Source organism: Mirounga angustirostris, unplaced genomic scaffold (assembly GCF_029215605.1).
Source record: "Mirounga angustirostris isolate CCGP_5_RB_7025 unplaced genomic scaffold, mMirAng1.0.hap1 SCAF_4, whole genome shotgun sequence".
In the NCBI taxonomy this organism is placed as follows: Eukaryota; Metazoa; Chordata; class Mammalia; order Carnivora; family Phocidae; genus Mirounga; species Mirounga angustirostris.
Window position 1 is genome coordinate 47424780 of NW_026991712.1, and position 25793 is coordinate 47450572.

General features: G+C 35.5%; 1 protein-coding gene across 1 annotated transcript in view; it reads right to left on the reverse strand.

Annotated features, from left to right (window-relative positions):
• The window catches only part of CNBD1 (cyclic nucleotide binding domain containing 1), a 357731-nt gene that overhangs the window by 21124 nt on the left and 310814 nt on the right, over positions 1-25793 (reverse strand). The gene's annotated exons all lie outside the window — the stretch shown is intronic.

Below are 25793 nucleotides of genomic sequence, written 5' to 3' on the forward strand. Positions count from 1 at the left end.
TTGTATGTAGATATTAGTATCAACATAATCAACTTTAAAAAGAATTCCTGCTGCTGTTTTTTATTATGTTTACTTTAGGCTAACAAATTTAGTGAAAAAAGTCATCTTTGCAGTAATCTATTTTCCTATTCAAGAATAAGTTTTGCCTCATTTATTATCTTACTTTATGTAACTCAGTTGACTTTTATATATATTTCTTATTAAGTGTATTTCTAGATCATATTTTTGGTTGCTATTATATATATAATCTCTTCTTTTAAATTTCATAAATAGCTTTTATAAAATAAAATTTAAATATTAAGTTTGCCATCAGTAGTTTCACTAAATTCCATGATTCCTAATAGTTTTCTCATTGACTTCACAAATATCCAAGTATAAATAATATAATAAGTAAATAATGATGATTTTACCTCCCTCTTTTACAAGTTCATGCTTACTACTTATTTTATTTAAAAATGTTATACCGAGTGTTGTATGTAAGTGTTGAATCACTAAATTGTACACCTGAAACTAAGATTATGCTGTATGTTAACTGGAATTTAAATAAAAACTTTCAAAGTAAATAAATAAAAATGTTAGTAAGTTCATCACTTTAACAATGATTCTTTTCCTATTTACTATTAAGAACATAGCTAACTTAGGGGCGCCTGGGTGGCTCAGTCGTTGGGCGTTTGCCTTTGGCTGGGGTCATGATCCCCGGGTCCTGGGATCGAACCCCGCATCAGGCTCCCTGCTCGGTGGGAGGCCGCTTCTTCCTCTCCCATTCTCCCTCCCCCTGCTTGTGTTCCCTCTCTTGCTGTGCCTCTCCATCAGATAAGTAAATAAAATCTTTAAAAAAACCCAAAAAAACATAGCTAACTTATTTTTTGAGATCTAGATCACTTTATCATATTATAGAACATTTCATCTATTCTCATTTTATTAGGTATTTGTGTCAGAATTTCCTCAAAGGTGTTTTAGCTGCCATGAACACAGGTTGTTTCTACCTTGATCTATATTTTAGTAAAATATACTAATGGCTTTTTTAAAAAATATATTGAGCTAGTTCCCACTGAATTCCTAGAATGAATCAACTTTTTTGGTGCCTTATTCCTTAAAGTGCTGCTGGATTATGTTTTCCAATATAACTTTCAGGATTTTTATATTCATCTTCACATTTGAGATTCCTAGTCTTTTTTAATATTTTTATATATTTTTTGTATTTTCCTTGTGAGCTGTAACTTCCATGTTTTACTAAATTTGAAAGAGAGCATTGATATAATTGGTTCCTTAAAAATTTAATCAAATTAACTAATGTTAGCCATATTAAAATATTCATACTATTATTACAGTATGCTTCTGGTACTCAGTAAGGACTTTTCCAATATTCTAGAAAAGGATGCTATGATCGGTTTTCTGAGACAAACAGAGAAAGCAAAAACAATTTACACTAGAAAATATGAGATAGAAAATTTGGGGCTAAGACAAATTTTTGTCTTGATGCACCATTATGAAAGTTATTTCTGTCACTAACATGTTTTTTCTACTGTCGTTTTATAAGAAAAGTGACTAAAATATTAGAAATGTGAAATCTATATAACTAAGTATTTTCTTATATTTTTCTATTTTTTAACAAGTAATTTAAAAAATCTGTAAGTAACTTTCAATCTAATAAAGAGAGCATAAGAACAAAGTATAAGGTATCAGATCTCTCTGTGATAAACAAAAACATCACTTATGCAGGCTACGCAGGACATTGAATAAGAGGTTGAGGTGGTTTGTTAAGTGATATTCTTGTGGTTCATATGCATTAAAAACTATTGATAATTTCTTCACGACTGAAAGATTTGTTCAAGTAAGGTATATTTCCCTCTTTAAAACTGTGTCTTAAATATTTGGCAAATAGCTTGAATAAATAAGGGTCCAAAGTGCTTCTTGCAAATAACTACTTAAGCACATAAACAAAATTATTCTGTGTAAAATGCCTAAAAAAGTATTATCACATTATTCAAAAACATGTCATTTATTCTTGGAGAGTAACTCAAATTTGATTTATATTTTATATTATATAGCAAATATTATCTCAAGATAAGTTGCAGCAATATTTCCTAAAATAACATTTGTCAAACAAACATAAGTGGATTAATATTAATATAGTATGTGCAAAAAAAGAAGCAAACCTCTCAAGTTCAATATCACTTTGTTCTGTCTGAAATGGAATTTAAGTAGATGGTATTTTAATATAAAGCCTTGCCAAGCTTTCTGGGTGAAGAATTGACTTAATGTAAAAATAAACATCAGAAGGGTACCGGAGTGGCTCAGTCGGTTAAGCATCTGCCCTGGGCTGAGGTCATGATCCCAGGGTCCTGGGATTGAGCCCTGCTCAGGCTCCCTGCTTGGCAGGGAGTCTGCTTTTCTCTCTCCCTGTGCCCCTCCCCAGGCTCATGCTCTTTCTCTCTCTCTCTATCAAATAAATAAATAAAATCTTTAAATAATAATAAACATCAGAAAATAGGACTACCGTTACAAAAAATGGTCAAAAATTAAATAATAAAAATAATTCAGAAAATAAAAAGTACGCTATTTGAGATGTTTAAACAGAACTACTATAACACTTCAGCCTAAATTTATATCAATGCTCACATTCTTCTCAGAGCTGTTAACTATCTCCTAAAAGCTCCTGTAAGATTTGGTATCTACAGAGATCAAAAGGGAAATACAGGTCTTTGACATGGCTGCCTTCTACTAACCCAAGATTTGTCTTGATTCAACAAAAGACTTTATGGGGTATTATTATCTGAAATGTTTAGCTCTTCCAAAATGCTAGATTTATAAAAACATGCACATAATATTATTTTTATTAAAGTTTGAAAGGCAACATATGAACTTATGAATAATTTATGACTCATGGCTGTTATTTGCATGTAGAAATGCAAAAAAATTAAAATAGTAAATAAGAATGCTATAGGCAGAGATAGACTGCACCTAACAGAGTTTTATTTTTCTTTTCTTTTTATAAGCAATGTAAATCTCCACCATATTTCATTAGCGCTAAGATCTGCTCCTTTTGTCATTAGCTAGTAGCTTGGAAAACCTTGAATAAACATTTGTTTGGGATCCAAAATGTATAGCAATGCCACTGATGTAAATTCAGTGGTGCTAATATCTAAAGAGATAAAACTAATCCTGTGGCTACTGACCTATGAGCATATAGAAGGTTGTGCATATGTAACACTCACATAGCATGAGAAATGATTAAAACAAAAGCACTGGTACCTTGGAGCAAAGTATCAATTTGTTAAAAATAGATTATTATTGTGGCTCCTGGGTGGCTCAGTTGATTAAGCATCTGCCTTCAGCTCAGGTCATGATCTCAGGATCCTGGGATCAAGCCCCACCTATGTCAGGCTCTCTGCTCAGTGGGGAGTCTGATTTTCCCTCTCCCTCTCCCTCTGTGATATCTCTCACTCTCCCTCAAATAAATAAAATATTTTTTAAAAATTAAAAAAAAAAACAAAAATAGATTTTTATCTCAAAACCACTGATATGGTGCTTTGAGGAGACAGAATGTACAAGAGAGTAACTTGCTTTTAAAAGTGGGGAACGTCTAGGTATTGCTCAGTCCAGGAGATAATAGACATGATAGATGACAGATAGCTAGATAGCTAGATAGCTAGATAGAGGTATAGATATATAGATTTTTGCTTTGTTGAAACTATAGAAACCTACAAAACTCTTCTTTTAATAATCCTAAGCAAGAGTCATTCTAGAGATTCCAGAAAATTCATGCAGGGGATTATATTTCATGAAGTCATATAAAGGCAGCTGCAAATATAAATACACAAAATGATAGAAACATTGCCTCTGAGAAATTTAGAGGAAGATCTCTAATTTAAAGACAACTTAACAGCAGAAAATGTTTTTAGGTACTAGAAAATGACAGGTCTGATGCAAGTTATAGTGTGATATAGCAGCAGAAATGATTTGGGGTCATGAAGAAATAAAATCACAAAGCAGACAAAGTGTATCTGGGTCCAAATGGAGGCAGTCCTCTCTGCCTAAGTGCTGCCCCAAAACTTTAAAGGTTACGTAATGCCACACTTCCACTTGGATAAAGTGAACATTTTGTGTTGTCTCAGCATCTCTGTAGAGACACACTCATCCCCCTTGGCAATCCAAGTGGTTCAAGGAGGACTTTACCATTTTCCAGGGGCAGGGCTGTGACTCAGCTCCAACTGAACAACAAAATCCCTCTCCTAGCCAGAGGGAGTTGTTGAGTGTATCTGTGACTCAAGCCCGGTCAGTGAGACTTACTAGATTTTTCCTGGAACAATGAGGAACAGAACTTTTCACAGGGATTGTTTGCTGTAACAAAAATGTATCCCCTAGATATTTTTGGCCATAACATGGGGAAATTTGCTGGAGAAGGGAATGAACACAAAGCAAAACAGTGGACTGGAACAAATAATCAGAGTGTGATTAGTTCAGATTTTGGATCAAGGTTTCCTGAAAGATAAGTTCCTAAACTTCCCATTTATAGATACCAATAAATTACTTTGAGTTTATTAGTATTTTTTCTCTTGATGCATTGAGTTTGATTTCTGTCATTTAAGATGCAAATACATCTAATAAAACACATTAGAGTAAAAATTCATGAAGCCTTCCTGGAATACCCTTGCTAGGTTCTGATCAGTTAAGTTTTTAGCAAAAGTTCTCTTAAACAGACTCCATTTAGCAAATACACCAAGCTAAAATACTGTAAAACATGATCCATGCCATGTCTCATTGAATATCTGCAGCTAGTAAGTTACACTTTAACATACTCATGTGTTTCTTTTTTTTTTAAATTTTATTTTATTATATTATGTTAGTCACCATACAATACATCATTAGTTTTTGATGTAGTGATCCACGATTCATTGTTTTCGTATAACACCCAGTGCTCCATGCAGTACCTGCCCTCCTTAATACCCATCACCGGGCTAACCCATCCCCCTACCCCCACCCTTCTAAAACCCTCAGTTTGTTTCTCAGAGTCCATAGTCTCTCACAGTTCACCTCTCCCTCTGATTCCACCCCCCTTCATTTTTCCCTTTCTTCTCCTAATGTCCTCCATGCTATTCCTTATGTTCCACAAATAAGTGAAATCATATGATAATTGACTTTCTCTGCTTGACTTATTTCACTTAGCATAATCTCCTCCAGTCCCATCCATATTGATATAAAAGTTGGGTATTCATCCTTTCTGATGGCTGAGTAATATTCCATTGTATATATGGACCACATCTTCTTTATCCATTCATCTGTGGAAGGGCATCTCGGCTCTTTCCACAGTTTGGCTACTGCGGATCTTGTTGCTATGAACATTGGGGTGCATATGGCCCTTCTTTTCACTACATCTGTGTCTTTGGGATAAATATCCAATAGTGCAATTGCTGGGTCATAGGGTAGCACTATTTTTAATTTTCTGAGGCACCTCCACACTGTTTTCCAAAGTGGCTGTACCAACTTGCATTCCCACCAACAGTGTAACAGGGTTCCCCTTTCTCCACAACCTCTCCAGTATTTGTTGTTTCTTGCCTTGTCAATTTTTGCCATTCTAACTGGTGTAATGTGGTATCTCAAAGTGGTTTTGATTTGAATTTCCCTGATGGCTAATGATGATGAACATTTTTTCATGTGTCTGTTGGCCATTTGTATGTCTTCTTTTGAGAAGTGTCTGTTAAGTCTTCAGCCCAATTTTGAATGATTATTTGTTTTTTGTGTGAGTTTGAGAAGTTCTTTATAGATCTTGGATATCAGCCCTTTACCTGTAGTGGCATTTGCAAATATCTTCTCCTATTCTGTGGGTTGCCTCTTTGTTTTGTTGACTGCTTCCTTTGCTGTGCAGGAGCTTTTTATCTTGATGAAGTCCCAAAAGTTCATTTTTGCTTTTGTTTCACTTGCTTTTGGAGATGTATCTTGAAAGAAGTTGCTGTGGCCGATGTCGAAGAGGTTATTGCTTATGTTCTTCTCTAGGATTTTGATGGATTCCTGTCTCATATTGAAGTCTTTCATCCATTTTGAGTTTATCTTTGTGTATGGTGTTAGAGAATGGTCTAGTTTCATTCTTCTGCATGTGGCTGTCCAATTTTCCCTGCACCATTTATTGAAGAGACTGTCTTTTTTCCATTGCATATTTTTTCTTGCTTTGTCGAAGATTATTTGACCATAGAGTTGAGGGTCCATATCTGGACTTTCTATTGATTTTTTTTTTTTTTTTTTGCACTTTCTATTCTATTCTGTTGGTCTGTATGTCTGTTTTTGTGCTGGTACCATGCTGTCTTGGTGATCACTGCTTTGTAATATAGCTTAAAATCGGGCAACATGATGCCCCAGCTTTGTTTTTCTTTCAACATTTCCTTGGCGATTCAGGGTCTTTTCTGATTCCATACAAATTTTAGGATTGTTTGTTCCAGCACTTTGAAAAATGTCATTGGAATTTTGATCGGGATGGCATTGAAGGTATAGATTGCTCTGGGTAGCATAAACATTTTAACAATGTTTATTCTTCCTATCCATGAGCATGGAATATTTTTCCATCTTTTTGTGTCTTCTTCAATTTCTTTCATAAGTGTTCTGAGGTTCCTGGAGTATAGATCCTTTACCTCTTTGGTTAGGTTTATTCTGAAGTATCTTATGGTTTTTGGTGCTATTGTAAATGGAATCATTTCTCTAATTTCTCTTTCTACAGTTATGTTGTTAGTGTATAAGAAAGCAACTGATTTCTGTGCATTGATTTTGTATCCTGCCACATTACTGAATTGCTGGATGAGTTCTAGTAATTTGGGGGTGGAGTCTTTTAGGTTTTCCACATAAAGTATCATGTCATATGTGAAAAGAGAGAGTTTGACTTCTTTGCCAATTTGAATACATTTTGTTTCTTTTTGTTGTCTGATTACTGTTGCTAGGACTTCTAGTACTATGTTGAACAATAGTGGCGAGAGTGGGCATCCTTGATGTGTTCCTGGTCTTAAGGGAAAGGCTCTCAGCTTTTCCCCATTGAGGATGATATTCGCTGTGGGTTTTTCATAGATGGATTTTATGAACTTGAGGAATGATCCCTCTATCCCTATACTCTGGAGAGTTTTAATCAGGAGAGTTTGCTCTGTTTTGTCAAATGCTTTTTCTGCATCATTGAGAGGACTATATGGTTCTTCTCTCTCCTCTTATTAGTGTGTTCTATCACATTGATTGATTTGCAAATGTTGAACCACCCTTGTATCCTGGGGATAAATCCCACTTGGTCGTGGTGGATGATCCTTTTAATGTATTGTTGGATCCTATTAGCTAGGATTTTGTTGAAGATTTTGGAATCCATATTCATAGGGATATCGGTCTGAAATTCTCCTTTTTGATGGGAGATTTGGAGATGGAAGATGGGAGATTTGCCTGGTTTGGGGATTAAGGTAATCCTGGCCTCATAGAATGAGTCTGTAAGCTTTCCTTCTGTTTCTATTTTTTGAAACAGCTTCAGAAGAATAGGTATTATTTCTTCTTTGAATGTTTGGTAGAATTCCCCCGGGAATCCATCAGGCCCTGGACTCTTTTTTGGGGGAGGGTTTTGATCACTGCTTCAATTTCGTTACTGGTTATTGGCCTATTCAGGTTTTCAATTTCTTCCTGTTTCAGTCTTGGGAGTTTATAGATTTCCAGGAAGGCATCCATTTCATCCAGGTTGCTCAGCTTATTGGCATACAGTTGTTGATAATAATTTCTAATAATTGTTTCTATTTCCTTGGTGTTAGTCATGATCTCTCCCCTTTCATTCATAATTTTATTAATTTGGGTCCTTTCTCTTTTCTTTTGGGTAAGTCTGGCCAGTGGTTTATCGATCTTATTAATTCTTTCAAAGAACCAGCTTCTAGTTTTGTTGATCTGATCTACTGTGTTTCTGGTTTCTAATTCATTGATCTCTGTTCTAATCTTAATTATTTCTCTTCTAATGCATGGCTTAGGCATAGTTTGATGCTTTTTCTCTAGTTCTTTAAGGTATAGAGTTAGTGAATTCGGAATTTTTCCATTTTTTTGAGTGAGGCTTGGATGGCTATGTATTTCCCCCTTAGGACCACCTTTGCAGTATCCCATAGCTTCTGGATGGATGTGTTTTCATTCTCATTGGTTCCCATGAATTGTTTAAGTTCTTCTTTGATTTCCTGGTTGACTCAAACATTCTTGAGCAGTATGGTTTTTAGCTTCCAAGTGTTTGAATTTCTTCCAAATTTTTTCTTGTGATTGAGTTCCAGTTTTAAAGCATTATGGTTTGAGAATATGCAGGGAATAATCTCAGTCTTTTGGTACTGGTTGAGATCTGATTTGTGACCCAGTATGTAGTCTGTTCTGGAGAAAGTTCCACGTGCACTCAAGAAGAATGAGTATTCTGTTGTTTTAGGGTGGAATGTTCTGTAAATATCTATGAGGTCCATCTGGTCCAATGTATCATTCAAAGCTCTTGTTTCTTTGTTGATTTTCTGCTTAGATGATCTGTCTATTGCTGAGAATGGAGTATTGAGGTCTCCTACAATTAACATATTGTTATCAATATGACTATTTTGGGTAACAGTTGACTTATGTAGATGGCTGCTTCCATGTTGGGGACGTAGATATTTACAATTGTTAGATCTTCTTATTGGATAGACCCTTTAAGAATGATATAGTGTCCTTCTGTGTCTGTAACTACAGTCTTTTGTTTAAAATCTAATTTGTCTGATATAAGAATTGCTACCCCAGCTTTCTTTTGAGGTTCTTTGGCATGGAAGATGGATCTCCATCCCTTCACTTTCAGTCTGGATGTATCTTTAGGTTCAAGATGAGTCTCTTGTAGGCAGCATATGGATAGGTCCTGTCTTTTTATCCAGTCTGCAACCCTGTGTCATTTTATGGGAGCATTTAGGTCATTCACGTTGAGAGTGATTATTGAAAGATATGAATTAATTGTCATCATGTTGCCTGTGAAGATGTAGTTCTATAGATTGTCCCTGTAAATTTCTGTTGTATATCACTCTTGGGGTCTTTCTCCTTTTATAGACCCCCCTTTAATATTTCTTGCAGGGCCGGATTTGTGGTCACATATTCTTTCAGTTTATGCTGGTCTTGGAAGCTCTGCATCTCTCCATCCATTCTAAATGAAAGCCTTGCTGGATAAAGTATTCTTGGCTGTATGTTCTTCTCATTTAGTACCCTGAATATGTCTTGCCAGCCCTTTCTGGCTTGCCAGGTCTCTGTGGATTGGTCTGACGTTATTCTGATGTTCCTCCCTCTGTACATAAGGAATCTCTTCCCCCAACAGCCCTTAAGATTGTTTCCTTGGTTCGAAGATTTGCGAGTTTTACTATTACATGCCGGGGCATTGGCCTGTCTTCCTTGATCTTGGCAGGAGTCCTCTCTACCTCTAGGACATGAATGTTTGTTTCATTCCTCAGATTAGGGAAGTTCTCAGCTATGATTTGCTCAGATATATCTTCTAGTCCTCTCTCTCTCTCCACCCCCTCAGGGATTCCAATAATTCTGACATTGGAACATTTCATGGTGTCACTTAGTTCTCTGATTCTATTTTCATGGATTCTGAGTTGTTTTTCCCTGGCCTCCGCTTTTCCCTTTTAATCTATTAGCTGGTCTTCTAGGTCACTAATTCATTCTTCTGCCTCGCTTACCCTAGCTGTTAGATTATCTAGATTGGATTGGATCTCATTAATAGCATTTTTAAGTTCTGCCAATTCAGCTTTCATTTCTGCCCTTAGAGACTCTATGTTGCTATTAATTGATTTTTCCATTCTAGCTATCGTCTTCACAATTGCTAGTCTGAATTCCATCTCTGACATCTTGGTCATATCTGAATCCATTTGTAAATCTGTGGCCCCTATTTTGGGGCTTCCTCCTCCTAGTCATACTGTTGAGGGTTGGTTGAGGGAATGTATAGAGTCCAAATTATTGACCACATCCCAAGCAAGATGCACCTGTTTTCTAGGGACCTTAGGGTTGCTGGCTTCTTGTTTAACCAGTCTGTCTTCTGTGGGAGGGGTCTGCTGCACTTTTACTCAGGCAACCCTGTTTGGGCAGTTGCCCTGCCCCATGTGGGGGGGGGGGATGGGCTCAGTGACAACCGGTTTTTTGGGGTTTTGTTGTCAGTGGCTTTCCCTGGCTGTTTTCCACGTCTCTTCCGAGAGTCAGAGCAGAAGAGATCATTTCCAACCCTCTGCCTCAGAGCAGAGAGATCACAGTCTGTTCTTCACTGAGCTCTCCAGGCCACACTATCTCCATTTCTGTCTGTGCTGCTATAAACTGCAGTGTCCTGGGTTGTGTGTCCCTCAGCAGCGCTCCCAGTCCTTGCCTCCAGGTCGGGGCTCGTCTCTGCCCTTTGTTCTTCTAAAACCGCCAGCCACCCCCAGTTCACATAAACGGCCTTGCAGCTCCAGTTTCCATCAGGGGGGCTGCCCTAAAGTCCTTTCCCCGCCACTACCAGTCTGCGAGTCTGTGCCCTGTCCCCAGAGCAGGAGGCTATTGCTCACTGATGGTGTAGGATCCCCACTGCCAGGCTCCCTCCCACTGCTGTTTATCCTCCAATATCTGCCCACGGAATCACACCTCCCTGCTTTGTACCTCAGAACCAACCACCTGCGATATTCTGTTTGTAGAGATCCAGATCTATCTGCTTACATCTCAGGCTGATTTCGTGGGTGTTCAGAGTGGTCTGGTAGATATCCAACTCAATTCCATGGACCAATTGAAATAGGGTCCCCTACTCCTCCACCATCATATCCCCCCTCTCATGTGTTTCAAGTACAATCAAATGAGCTGTATTCTAGACAACAGTTGATTGCATTTGTTTCAACACAAAAAAAATGCTGTTTATTCATTTGTATTTCTCATTGTAATCATGTTTTAATCAAATATTAAACCAATACATATTCTATGTGAGAGTTTGTTTCTATGAAATCTAAACATGAATGCATTAGAAAGACCTAATAATTGTGAGCTGCACACAAAAAGGAAAGAACTTGGAAAAAAAAATGCAAAAACCTAATCTTCACAAAATATTTTATTTCTTGATCTTCTTTAAGTGTATTAATATTAGAATTCATGGGTGTATAAAAAAATAAAGATCTCTAATGTAAATTCATATTCAAAGAGGTCTTCACCCTCCATCAAAACATGGAAAATTGGCAATATGTGGAATATTTTTAAATTACAATAAATGTCTTAAGCTACCTATACGTCATTTTACAGTTACTTAATTTTTTTCAGTTACGTTACCAGTTACTGGTCATAACGTAATAATACATCTGTAAATTTTTAGTCTTTTAAAAGTTAATGTGCCTAGCTTCAATTTAATAATATATGCCTTTACAATTCTTTTTTCAGTTCTTCAATATAGATTTTAAACTCAGTAAGGATGGGTATTGTTTCTGGTGACTCTATAGAGTTCCTGGTTTTATATATCGCAAATGTTTACTGATTGAGATACAATTCATTTTTATTATAACATTCTTTGTTTATGTCTAGTCTCTGTGTATATATACTGGTACACAGAAATAAATGTTTTATAAAAATAGCTTCCATTCTTGAGAATGATATTAAGAAAATAATTTTTAAATATTTCATAACATAAAAAGTATAATAATATTGATAATTTTGATGCATATATATATATATTTTAAACTGCAAGTTGTGCCAACTCATGGATGACTGATTTACATAATTCTCTACATATCAATATTCACTTAAATCGAGTGTCCAAGGAGCTAAGAAAACATCTTGCTTCACTTCCATTATTTTTTTTTCTTCATATATCCCGCCCCTGTTTGTCTTAGAATGCCAATCCAAGATCAGGTCTATGGTGGTGGGACGTTATATGTAGAAGGAGAAAGGGATGGGTGGAAGGTCACCACATAGGGTTGCACAGGTTATTCACTGTGTCAGGCACCAGGCTGCAGGGGGTAGTGTGGCTGAAATATAGCTGATGTCCCAATCACCATGCACTGTTACAGAGCTGCATCTGCTGAGAGAAAGCTGTGTCTTTTTCTAATTTACACAAAGGTGACATATGGTTTGGGACAATTTCCTTAGTTACTCCTCACTTTGTCTCATATTTGGATTGTCTTCTGTCCTCATTCCATTTTTCTCCAACAAGCCAAGGACCCAATAATCTTTACCAAATTTACAATCCAAACTTCTTTCAATCTATGATTTTCTGGGTAATATAGTTGAGTATAATTCAGGACTGTGTATACCCAAAGACTTATCATTTCATTTATGCCATTCTCTGTAAGGCCTAAGTGAAAAAAAGAAGGGGATAGAATGTTGTGAGGAGCTTTTTAACCATATGTCTATTTCTCACTGTTTATTATAGCAATAAGAGTTTCTTGAAATATCAAAGATTTGGTATATCCTTCTGAAAGAGAGAGCAGGGGAAATTCTGTAAACTGCATGAGATCTAACAAGTGCATGAAGACTACAGAAGTCTGGCCATCAGCAGAAGCAGAATAGTAAACATAGGCATTGATGAAGGAAGGTTAATCCTCAGAGTTCAACGAGGAAAATATGTGAAAATGATAGGGACCTGACAAGTTAAAAAAAAAAATTAAACTCCATATTTTTGTTCTTCCTGGAGTCTAACATGCCTACCTCTGCTAACAAATAGGCAGTTGCTTTTGACTCTTCCATATACCAGAAAACCTCTTGGAAAAATAATATGGTGGAAAGAAGATTTTCCATTATATTATATTTTCATTTTCTCATTAATCAGTTCTGGATTTCAAATATGACATTTACTAAAAGTCTAACCTTGGAAAAGTACATTTTTGAGCTTTAGTTTCCCTTAATGAAGTTTCTTTTTATTAATGTAAAGCATACTTACCTAATAGAGGTTTTTGAGAAGTAAATGAGGAAATATGTATAAAAGTAACCAAAAAGTACCTGACATAGAGTGGATGTTGAATAAATGATCATTTTCACCTTACCCAATCAGTTGGATTCCCTGTCTTAGTGGAGTGAAGTAACCAATATAAATATGAAGCTAGAAGAATAACCACTTATGCTCTTCAATAGCTCAAGGTGGTAGTGATGGGTTGGGTGAAGGGTAACTTTTTATTTTCAGAAACAGAGAAATATATTTTTCAAGTCCTCCATCATATGTGGGGTGTAGTGAGGGAGGGGATGGGGAGGTATTACAGGTTCCAACCATATGATTTAAAGAATATATATATTTGTAATTAGGGCCTAGCTTTGTGGAAAATCAAATTACCTTTATGACAAAAAAAATGAATGGCAATGTAGTTATAATCTTAATATTAAAAATCAGATTTATAGTTTAAAGATTCCTTTCTCAAATAAATTGTTAAAGGATGCTTTTAAATGCTAAGGTCCCAGATAATTATAGAATACAGTTTAGAATTTATGTAATTCTATATTAATAAGTTTAGATATATAAATACCACTTTGTAGGAGTCATTAACATCTGTGAAGATAAAGATCTGTGGTATGCCATAGATTTATTAGTCTAATATAGTCAATATAGTCTGCTTAAAAATGAAAATACAAATATTACATGTAAATATGTTTTCATTTTTCTGAGATTATCTTAACCCCCACCCCCCTGGCACACACTCTTTCTCATCTGCAAATGTGTCATTCCGGAAAAATTTAGGACTGTCAAATGTCAGAGCAAAGAAAACAAAACTATAATGACATGGTTTGCTTTCTTAGCTGTGGTCACTCTTTAGAAAGTAGTCATTAAAATGATATATGAAATCTTTTAGAAAGTAACCATATAGTTACTCACTGTTCAGTAGATTTAAAAAAATCCAGTTCTGCAAATATATTACACCACTATTTTTGTCCTTTTGTTTTGTGCTATCAGAAAGAGTATTGCATATTCTAAGTCTGTGCTATCTAATATGGAGCCACCAGCCATGCATACATATTAAGCATTCGAAATGTGGCTAGGCCAAAGAGAGATGTGTTGTAAGTACAAAATATACACTGGATTTTGAAGATTTAATATAAAAATTTAATACAAGGAAAATAATGTAAAGTCGTTAGTAATTTTCTATTGACTGCCTGTTGAAATTAGATGTATTGAGTTAAAATATATTAAATTTAATTTCATCTGTTTCTTTTCACTTTTTAAAATGTAGCTACCAAAAAACTTTAAAATTACATATGTACCTTGTATTATATTTCTACTGGACAGCATTACTCTAAGATTTATACATCCCCAAAATCAATTATTACATTATGATCCTTTATAAATTATAGGTTCAGTTTTATGTTTTTAAATCTTATTTCTATTTAATAGCCATCATAGGTGCAATGAAAAAGAACTGAGTCATCATTGGTCAACACAGTCTTGTCAAACTAATACAGACACTGCTTCTAATTATTATTACTATTGTTTTTCATGCCTTCTGCCCATATTTTAACTGGATTATTTGTTTTTTGGGTGTTAAGTTTGATAAGTTCTTTATAAAGTTTGGATACTAACCCTTTATCAGATATGTCATTTGCAAATATCTTCTCCCATTCTGTAGGTTGCCTTTTAGTTTTGTTGATCATTTCCTTTGCTATGCAGAAGATTTTTATCTTGATGAAGTTCCAATAGTTTATTTTTGCTTTTGTTTCCCTTGCCTCAGGAGACCTACCTAGTAAGAAGCTGCTACGGCTGAGGTCAAAGAGGTTACTGCCTGTGTTCTCCTTTAGGATTTTGATGGTTTCCTGTCTCACCTGTAGGTCTTTCATCCATTTTGAATTTATTTTTGTGTATGGTGTAAGAAAGTGGTCCAGTTTCATTCTTCTGCATATTTCTGTCCAGTTTTCCCAACACCATTTGTTGAAGAGACTCTCTTTTTTCTGTTGGATATTCTTTCCTGCTTTGTTGACAATTAGTTGACCATATAGTTGTGGGTTCATTTCTGGATTTTCTATTCTGTTCCATTCATTTGTTGTTCTTTTCCTAGCTCCTTTAAGTGTAAGGTTAGGTCGTGTATTTGAGACTTTTCTTGCCTCTTGTGGTGGGTCTGCATTGTTATATATTTCCCTCTTATGACTGATTTTGCTCCATCCCAAATGTTTTGGACCATTGTGTTTTCATTTTCATTTGTTTCATGTATGTTTTATGTCTTAATTTCCTGGTTGACCTATTCATTCTTTAGTACTATGCTGTTTAACCTCCATGTATTTGTGGTCTTTCCATATTTTTTCTTGTGGTTGACTTCAAGTTTCATAGTGTTGTGGTCAGAAAAGATGCATGGTATAATCTTAATCTTTTTGTACTTGTTGAGTCCTAATTTGTGACCTACTATGTGATCTATTCTGGAGAATGTCCCATGTGCACTTGAAAAGAATGTGTATTCTGCTGCTTTAGGATGAAATTCTCAGAATATATCTGTTAAGTCCATCTTGCCCTGTATGTCAAAGCCATTTTTTCTTCATTGCCTGTTCAACATTGCCTGTATGTTCAAAGCCATTGTTTCCTTGTTAATTTTCTGCTTTGATCATCTTTGCATTGATGTTAACTGCAGTATTAAAGTCCCCTACTATTATTGTATTATTATCAGTGAGTTCCTTTATGTTGTTATTAATTGTTGTATATATTTAGGTGCTTCCAAGTTGGGGGCATTAATATTTACAATTTTTAGATCTTCTTGTTGGATAGACCCCTTAATTATGATATAGTGCACTTCCTCACCTCTTGTTACAGTCTTTGACTTAAAATCTAGTTTGTTTGATCTAAGTATTGCTACTCTGGCTTTCTTTTGATGTCCATTAGCATGATAAAGGTGTCTCCATCCCCTCACTTTCAGTCTTCAGGTGTCTTTGGGTCTACAGTGAGTCTCTTGTAGGCAGCATATTTATGGTCTTCAATTTTATCCATTCTGATGCGCTATGTCTTTTAGATTGGAGCATTTGGTCCATTTACATTCAGAGTAATTATTGAGAGATATGTATTTATTGCCATTTTATTATTTGTTTTGTCATTTTTCCTGGAGATTTTCTCTGCTCCTTTTTAGTCTTTGTTGCTTTTTGCCTTTCCTTCCCACTCTAAGAGTCCCCTTTAATATTTCTTGCAGGGCTGTTTTAGTGGTCATGAACTCCTTTACAATTTGTCTGGGAAACTTTATCTCTTATATTCTGAATGAAAGCTTTGCTGGATAGAGTACTCTTGGCTGCAGATTTTTCCCCTTCAGCACATTGAGTATATCATGCCACTCTCTTCTGGCTTGTCAAGTTTCTGTGGATAGATCTGCTGATAACTTATGGGTCTTCCCTTGTAAGTTAGGGACTTCTTTTGTCGTTTTGCTTTTAAGATTTTTAGTTTATCACTGTATTTTGCAAATTTAACTACAATGTGTCTTGGTGTTGGCCTGTTCTGTTAATTTTTGATGGGAGCTCTCTGTGCCTCCTGGATATGGATATCTGTTTCCTTCCCCAGATTAGGGAAGTTTTCAGCTATTATTTCCTCAAATAAAACTCCCTTTTCTCTCTCTTCTTCTCTGGAACTCCTATGATATGAATGTTATTATGTCTGATGGAGTCACTGAGTTCCCTAAGTCTACTCTTGTGATCCATCATTCTTCTTTCTCTCTTTTGTTCAGCTTCATTATTTTCCATAATTCTATCTTCTATATCACTTATTCATTCTTCTGCTTCTTCTATCTGTGTGGTCATTACATCTATTTGATTTTGAATCACAGTTATTACATTCTTCATTTTGGCCTGTTTGTTTTTTAGCTCTTTTATGTCTACAGTAAGGTTCTCCCTGATGTCTTCCATGCTCTTCTCAAGCCCAGCTAGTATCCTTATCACTGTTGCTTTAGATTCTGGATCAGGCATATTTCTTACATCTGTTTCAATTAGATCTTTGGCCATTACCTTTTCTTGTTCTTTCTTTTGGGATGAATTCCTTCATCTTGGCATTTTGTCTAGGTCTCTGTCTTCTGTGTGGTAGAAAAACCTGTTATGTTTCCTGCTCCTGAGAGTAATAATTTTATGAAGAAGAGGTTATATAGTGTCTATGGCTTAGTGCTTCAGGAAGTCTGTCTCTGGGTTGCTTCCTTGCTTGGAGAATACCTCTATTCCAGCCAAGCCTGCTGACTTTTAAAACTCCAAATTTCAGGGACCTGGTGTGGTAGGGACCTGTTCTGGTCCTCTGAAAAAGGGTCTCACCATGCTGGGATTGATACAAGTTTGACCCAGAAAGGCAGTCATGCCAGAGCACAGGGGCACAGGATTTAGAGCAAAGCAGGCTAAACAGCCAATGTCCAGGTTAGCTGCCCTCAGCAAGTGTCTCTGTGCCTATGCTAAGTGGCAGGGAGAGAAATGGTGCCTGCTAGTTTTGCCTGCCTTCTCCCCAGGAGTAGGGCAGCACCCTCAGGTCTCTATCCCAGCAAAGCCTGGGACCTCTAAAACTCCAGTCTTTGAGCTCCCCTGGCTGCAAAAACACAAAAATCAGCCCCTCTTGTTTTCCCAGCCAGTGGCTTTGTGGACATGTTCTTGTGCGTATCTCTGTGCACTCTACTCTCACTTGCCTTTCTCCAGGACCAGGGTTCCTTCCTCTCTGCAGCACCCGTGGGATCTGTTTCTCCTCCAAACCACATCTCCATGCTTCCTACCTTCCTCAATGTGGCTTCTTCTCTCCCTCTAGTTGTGCAGTTTGTTCTATCAGTCCTCAGATTGATTCCTTGGGTATTCAGAATGATTTAATAATTATCTAGCCATGTTCGAGGGATTCAGGCAAGCCTAGGGTCCTTCTATGATGCCACCACCTTAGCTCCCTCCCTCTAATTACTATTTCAACAGAAAGTCATTCCTACTTCTTTATTTCATCTTGTTAGACATATTCCAGATTTCACCATACACAAAAGGAATCCTTTGGTCTAATGCATGCTCTTTTCCTGAACAGACCTTTAGTAGAACTTTTGTTTGCTTTCATACTCTAATGAACTGGGCCTTAGAATTTGGAAGCAAGTAAAATGACCTCTTTTCTATTTTCACTTCTTTCCCTCTGTAAAATCTGTAACACCTCAAACATTAATTACGTAACTACGTGCATTATTCTGGTGTCTAACTTTGTTCATCTTATCTCTTCAAGTGTAAAAGAACTTCCCGAAAAGCATGAGATCTTCAAATATGATGAAAACTGTCAAACCCAAGATGGCAAGGACTTACTTATATCAATGCATTTCTGCAGGTGGAAGACCAGATGGATGCATCACAGCATCCAACATAGATAGCTTCTTTATTTAGTATATTGCTTTAGGTTTTTATAAACCAAATTATAATTACAACTTAGTTAGTTGTAAAAATAAATAATTATTATGGAATAGCTTCGATATACCAAAAAGTAAAAAAAAAAAAAAAAAAAGAAAAGTAAAGCAATCAATACAATCAAGTAACAAAGATTACTGTTAACAATTTAGTTATAAATAATAGTTACAGTACAGTTCAATAGTTAGCATTTAAAGTTATAGTCTGAAATTTTTAGAGATACTTTGATTAAGGTGAATGGTATTTATAATTAGCATTTCTATAGATTTAAATGTCCATGTATTTGGTGTGTTTAGAAAAAAATTATTTTATGTATTTGGTTTGTAAAATGTGAGAAAATGGAATTGTGCCATTTTATTTTTTTGATGGAGGAAAATGCAGATTTACTTCTAAATGTCAAGAGACAGAATGCCAAAATTTAGTTGCCTTAATGAGGAGGATTATAATTTTTATAATGACAAAATAAAAGAGACACTAGTCATATGTGGGAAGTAGGAAGAAGTAGAGGAAAGTGTTCTATAAGGCACTTCCGTATTGCCTGGGTTGCTCAAGAAAAGTTCTGTTTACTCATGAAAAAGTTGAATAGATGAGTGCTCTATTATTAAAAGATATTTAATTGTATCTTATCTATTTACAAAGGGTTTGAGTTAATTAAATAAGCGCTTTATTTTAATTTAATTTCCATCTAGCAGCTGGATAATTATTTAAATGAGCAATTTTTTTTTTTTTACTTTACATAATTGTTTAAGATATTGTTCACCTTTATCATACTGTTATTACAATTAGAGGACTCGATTTGAAGTAAAAAAATGAAACTACATACTTCCTACAAAGCATGCTTGGATGTATTCTATGGATATTAATATATCTTTGTCAAATTGCAAAATCAATTGAGAACAAAATCAATGGTTTTATAGTACATAGTTGTATCAGTTTCCTGCAGTTACTGTAACAAATTGTCAAAACTAGGTGGCTTAAACTGTGAAGTTTATTTATTGGTAGTTCTAGAGACCTGATTTCTGAAATCAAGACGTCAGCAGGGCCCTGCTCCCTCCAAAGAATCACTAGGTGGGGCATCTATTTCTTCCCTTTTTTAGCTTCTGGTGGTTGCTGGCATGCCTTAACATTCCCGTCCTGCTGGCTCATCACTCCAATCTATTCACATCACCTTCTCTTCTGCTTGTGTCTCAATAAAATCTCTCTTGCATCCTTCTTATAAAAATACACAGATAGCAGATAGGGCCCACCTGGTTAATCCAGAATAAGGTCTTCCTCTCAAGAGCCTTAAGGTTACCATATCTTTTGCCATATAAAGTAATATTCACAGGCTCTACGATTAGGAAGTGAATATATCTCTGCAGAGTCATTTTTTCTGCCTATCACAATAATAAAAGGCAAATCTAACTACAATATTTAAATTTGTGTTTATCAAGCTGTTCAAATGCTTGCAATTTTTTCAAAGATAGATTATTATTTATTTATTTATTTATTTATTTATTTATTTTAGAGAAAGAGAAAGAGAGAGATAGAGCATGGTGAGGAGAGGGTAAGGGAGAGAGAGAATCTTAAGCAGACATCCTTCTAAGTGCAGAACCCGATGGGGAGCTTGATCTCACAACCCTGAGATCATGACCTAAGCTGCAGTCAAGAGTAGATGTTTAACCAGCTGAGCCACCCAGATGATTGCAATTTTTTAAACATAAGTGTTGTCTAACAAATAAGAACTTCTCAAACTGATATTTTCAAACAACAAATATGTTTAGGTCTTAATAGCAATGTATTTTATTTCTATTGGCAAAGTTTTCAGAATTTTGCATGCAGACTCTAATAAACATAAGACTTAGTTTTAAAGATCTCATGTACAGGGCATCTGGGTGGCTTGGTCATTAAGCGTCTGCCTTCAGCTCAGGTCATGATCCCAGTGTCCTGGGATTGAGCCCCACATCAGGCTCCCTGCTCGGTGAGCCTGCTTCTCCCTCTTCCTCAGCCTGCTGCTCCACTTGCTTGGGCTCTCTCTCTCTTTCAAATAAATAAGTCTTTAAAAAAAATCTCATGTACGTGCATCCATATCCACATGTTTTATATACTGGCAAAAAATTAATTATGAAATGTGCTATCAAGTCATGAGGAAACAGCTTTAAAAAAAAAAAAAGAAGTTTCATGGGAGAAAATTAAAGTTTCCTGAGTTGCAAAAGAAATTGTATATAGAAAGATCCAAATAGAAATACTGGATCATACTTAAATGATCTTGACAAATAAGTTTAGAAAATAAAGTAATAAAAGCACATAATCTGAATTTGTATCTGAAGATAATCAGTATCACCATAAATCCTTTACTAGAAATAAAAATTAAAGATGAAGCTGAAAAATCAAGTGGCAACGCTGTTAAGTAGACTTGGGAACATTTACAGATGGCAACAACTAAAGGGCTTGAGTTGTAAGGACCAAAATGAAAGGGAAGGAAAAATGTGTTCTCTTACAAGTTAGGGAATAAGAACAAACATGCTACATAATAAAAACATAAATTACAAATATCTGTCAATGAAAACATGAGTTATAAATATCCACCCATAGCCAAACAAGTCACTGAGAAAGTTATGTTTAGTCTGAGTTCTGGAGTAGGATGAAAAGCAACTCTCTCATGAACAACCACAAATAATGGCTTGCACTCACAAAAGACTTGGGAGAGGGGATGGGGTGGTCCGTATTTAAACATCTCTGGGAAATATTAGGAAAGTTTTGTTCTAACTTTGAGGTGGTAGGTGAGAGCACAGGTTTATTTAAATTTATACTTGAGGATCCTGCCTGGCTTTTGTAATAGGAATTTAGGCTGACATACACAGATATACATACATCTATGCAGCAACAAAGTACTCTGGTTGAAATTAAAAATGAAACAAGGCATCCCATACAAAGTGCAGACTGCCAAAGGTACTAAGGAAGAGAAAAAATGTATTTGAAAAGGTCTATTCCATACAATACACTGAATAATTAAAATGCCTCTCACATTAATTTCTTGCCATTATTAGTATTACTGTTGCCTTTTATCTCTTTGCCTCTGCACTACCAAAATGGACTCCTAATTGTTTTCCTGGTTTTCTACTGTCTCTCTCCTTTCAACCATCATTCATATTGCTCAGTCTGATTCATTCCTCTAAAACTTTTACTAGGTATCTTTTACTATTAAAAAAATCTTTAATGCTACCATGTTAGCCATAAAATAAAGTACAAGCACATGAATATGGCATTTAAAAAGCCTGACTATCCATAGTTTTGACTGATCACAAATAAGCACCTGACCTCAGTTGGGGTGTTTGATCCACTCTCCTGATCATCTGCAAGGCATATATTGGCTCATATTATTTTTCCTTTCTCTCCTAGAATTATCATTCCTACCTTCTGTCCAACCACATCCAAAGAATGGATTTTCTTCCATTTAATTTCTACTGTATATGTTGAAAAATAGTCATTTAACAATTATCATGGTAAATAATATATATATGTCCATGAGTTACTGAAAATTATTTTAATGCCAGATATTTGTGATCCTTCTCATTACTTTAAAATCAGTCATTGTTTTTTCTAATTATTGAATCTCTTGAAATCAAATCCAGTCAAACTACTCTACATAGTAATAAATGCATTGTAGCTACTCAAATATTTGATTTTATGTAATTTTAGAATACATTTCTTTTAATATCCACAAAAGCAACTAATACAATGTTTTGTATATAATAGATGTTCAATAAAAATATTAATTGATTAAAGCCAAATGAAGAAATTCTTAAAAAGCACTTACAAAAGAGATCAACTTTGATAGAATGGATGACTAGAGTACTATTTTTGGTTCCTAAGTACAGAACACAGACTCCATATAAGTTTAAATAGAAAATGGTTTATTAGAAGGTATTAGCAAGATCCAGGAAGACCATGAAACCAGGTTTCAATACTACAGTAAAAAAAAAATTAGCCAATAGAAAGGTCCACCCATAATATAGAGCTCTTCTAAAAGAAACCTCTCTTCTGCGCATCACTTACAATGCTAGGGGCAAAATCAGAACCACCATCCTCATCACCATGCCTGCAAAAAGACCTGCTCCCTGACTTCTCCCAAATCTTTGTTGGAAAGAATTCAGGCCATAGTCAAAATTAAATCTTTTCAAAAAAGATTCTAGGAGATGTAGTCTTTAGCTTTTCTAGCTTCTACAGTAGAGGAAAGCAGGTAAAAGGTGTTTGAGAGGGGCACTGAGCAAATATAATCTGCAGTATCTATCATACTAAGAAAATGTTTCTTATAGAGATATTTATAAAAACAGTGTATACAATGACAAATATAAAGACTAGGAAGGAGATTATACTTGAACTATATCACTTGAACTATATAATCATTCCATTCCTAATTACCTTATATTATAGAAAGTTGGCTGCATATATAGTTCACAAATTTGAACATAATGATTAAAAATAAAAATGATTAATTGATAGATTCTACTAATTTTTGCTCCTGGTGATTCCTTGAGGAGAATATTCTTGCAACTGCCTTTAACTGGCTTTGTCCTTCAATACCATGGCTAATGCTTTCTTATCTGATTATCATCTCAAGTTAAGGTTAGCTTTTATTATACTTAGTTTAAAACATTGTCACCCCCCCCAGCATTCTTAATTGTTAACTAATTGAAATCATATAATTCTCTTAAATTTCTAGTCCAAGATAGTAAAGCAACGAATTTTGTTTTGAGATCTAACAATAAAATTATGTCGAATATACTAAGATTTATTTAGTGAATGACCTTTCCCTTGTATAGAGAAAATATATGCTCTAAAAAGTGGAAACAGCATGTGTAAAGATTTTGAGGGGAAGAAGCCACTAAAGGTCATAAAAATCCAGAATGTCTGAAACATGAACAGAAAAAAGGATGATTCAATATAAAACTGGGAGACACAGGCAAGACCCAGCTGCAACTGGTCTTTTAAACCATATTAAGGATTTTGTATTTTAATCTAATAACAATGGGAAGAAAGAATATAGCTAAGGAGATGAATAATAAGATAAATTTTATTTTAGTACCAGTCAATATAGCTGAGTGTATAGGATATAGTGTAGCTGAGGGAAAGGAAGGTGGGGAAGATAGGAGAGAAAAACAGATTAAAGTGGTGGCAAGATTCTGGGGCTGGGTAGGATGAAATAAGTGCAAGATACATTATAGTAAAAATGATACAAGTCAAAGACAAGGAGAAAATCTCAAAAGCAACAAGAGAAAAATGACTCATCACTTATAGTGAACCACAATAAGATAAAAAGCTCACTTCTCAACAGAAACTATTTGAAACCAGAAGACAACGGAATAATGTATTCAAAGTGTGTCAAAAACAAAACAGCACTATCAACAAAGGTATCTTTCAAAAAAGAGAAACATTCCCAGTTAAATAAAACCCGAGATTATCTGTTGCTATCACAAATACTAAGGGAACTTCTTCAGACCGAAAGCAAGGAACACCAAACAGTAATTCAAATCTGCTAGAAAATTTAAAAAGTACTACTAAGGGTAAATATGTAATTATAGAGGTCAGTGTTAAGTGCATATTTCTTCTCCTTTCTTATTTTAAATGACTTAGAGAGTGATTGTGTGAAATAATAAGTACATAATCCTGGTTTGGGGTCTGTTATATATATGTGTGTATATATTCACCAATAACAGCACAAGAGGGCAGATTGTAGTAAACTAATATTGGACTAAGGAAAGGATATCAGATGGTACTTCAAATCCACAGGAATAAATGAAGATAGCTAGAAATGGTAAATAAAGTATTTAATATAATAAAAACTATAAACATATACTTGCCCTCTCTTCTTCTCACAGTTCCTTTAAAAGATGTAAAATTATATGAAATAATAACAATTTATTGTTGTTTGAACATATATAGATGTAATATGCATAATGATAACAGCAAAGAAAGAATGAGAATAGAGTTATATATGGTAATATTTGTATATCTAACTGGAATTAAGTTAGCAAAAATCTGAAATAGATTCTGGTAAGTTGAGATGTAATATGGTTAGCCCTGGAACAAACAAAGGAAATAACAAATATAGTGAAAAATCAGTTTTTCTGATCCAGCTTCCAAGGAGCTTGGGAGTCACTACTTCATTCTAATACCAAGAGCTAAAAAAACAAACAAACCAACAAACAAAAACCCAAATCAAGAATTTTTAACTTGTAAGAGGAGTGAGGTCAAAGGGAAAACTGCTGCCCCCCAAACTGGAGCAACTAATAAGCAAATACAAAGAATCACAATTTACCAGAACAGGAACCTCCTCAGGAACCAGTGCTGGGGTAGAAAAATCTAAACCGTACTTGACAAATTGCTGAAAGTTCACTGTGAACAAATCTGAGTTTAAAATTCCAAGGGGACCCAGGATTCAGGAAATCCCACATTTTTGTGAGTTTTACCTTCTGAATCTCTACTAGGTTCCTACAGTAAATATGAGAGAAAAATTCCTCATGCTTCTGACATGAAAGAGGCAAGGCACTCTGTTTTTAACAAGACCTGCCCTCAAGGGAAACTAGTAACCAGAGCCCAACCTAATGGGGTTTTATCAGAACCTAACTGAACTAGAGAAGGGAAGTACCTAACTTCAGCCCACTCTGACCATCCTGTTCTATCTAATGTGGGGGTGGGGGTGGGTGGAGAGGACTAAAAAGTATAAGTGAAACTCCCATTCCAGAAACATAAGCCCACTAAAAGACTGAGCCCTAGTCACAAGACTATAAAACACTTCTTCCCCTACACCTTATGACCATTTTACTAAAACCTATTTACAGCAGTTCTATTTACAAAGTACCTCAGGCCCACCTATCAAGAAAACTGTCAAGAGAATTAGAAGACAAAGCACAGATGGGGAGAAAATATTTGTAAAAGACATATCTGAAAAAGCACTGTTCTCCAAAACATACAAAGAACTCTTAACAATAACAAAGTATCTGATTAAAAAATGGGCCAAGAGGGGCGCCTGGGTGACTCAGTCGGTTAAGCGCCTGCCTTCGACTCAGGTCATGATCCCAGGGTACTGGGATCGAGCCCCGCATAGGGCTCCCTGCTCGGCGGGGAGTCTGCTTCTCCCTCTCTCTCTGTCTGCCGCTCTGCCTACTTGTGCTCTCTCTCTCTGTTAAATAAATAAAAATCTTAAAAAAAAAAAAAAAATGGGCCAAGACCCTAATAGACACCTCACCAAAGAACATGTATGGATTGGAAATAAACATGTGAACAGATGCTTCGCTCAAATGTTATCAAGGAAATGCAAATTAAAACAACAATGAAATACCACTACAAATCTACTTGAGTGCCCAAAATTCAGAACACTGTCAACGCCAAATGCTGACGTGGATGTGGAGTAACAGGAACACTCATTGATGATGGAAATGCAAAATAGTACAGCCACTTCAGAAGACAGTTTGGCAGTTTCTTACAAAACTAAACTTACTCTTAATACACTATCCAGGAATTGAGCT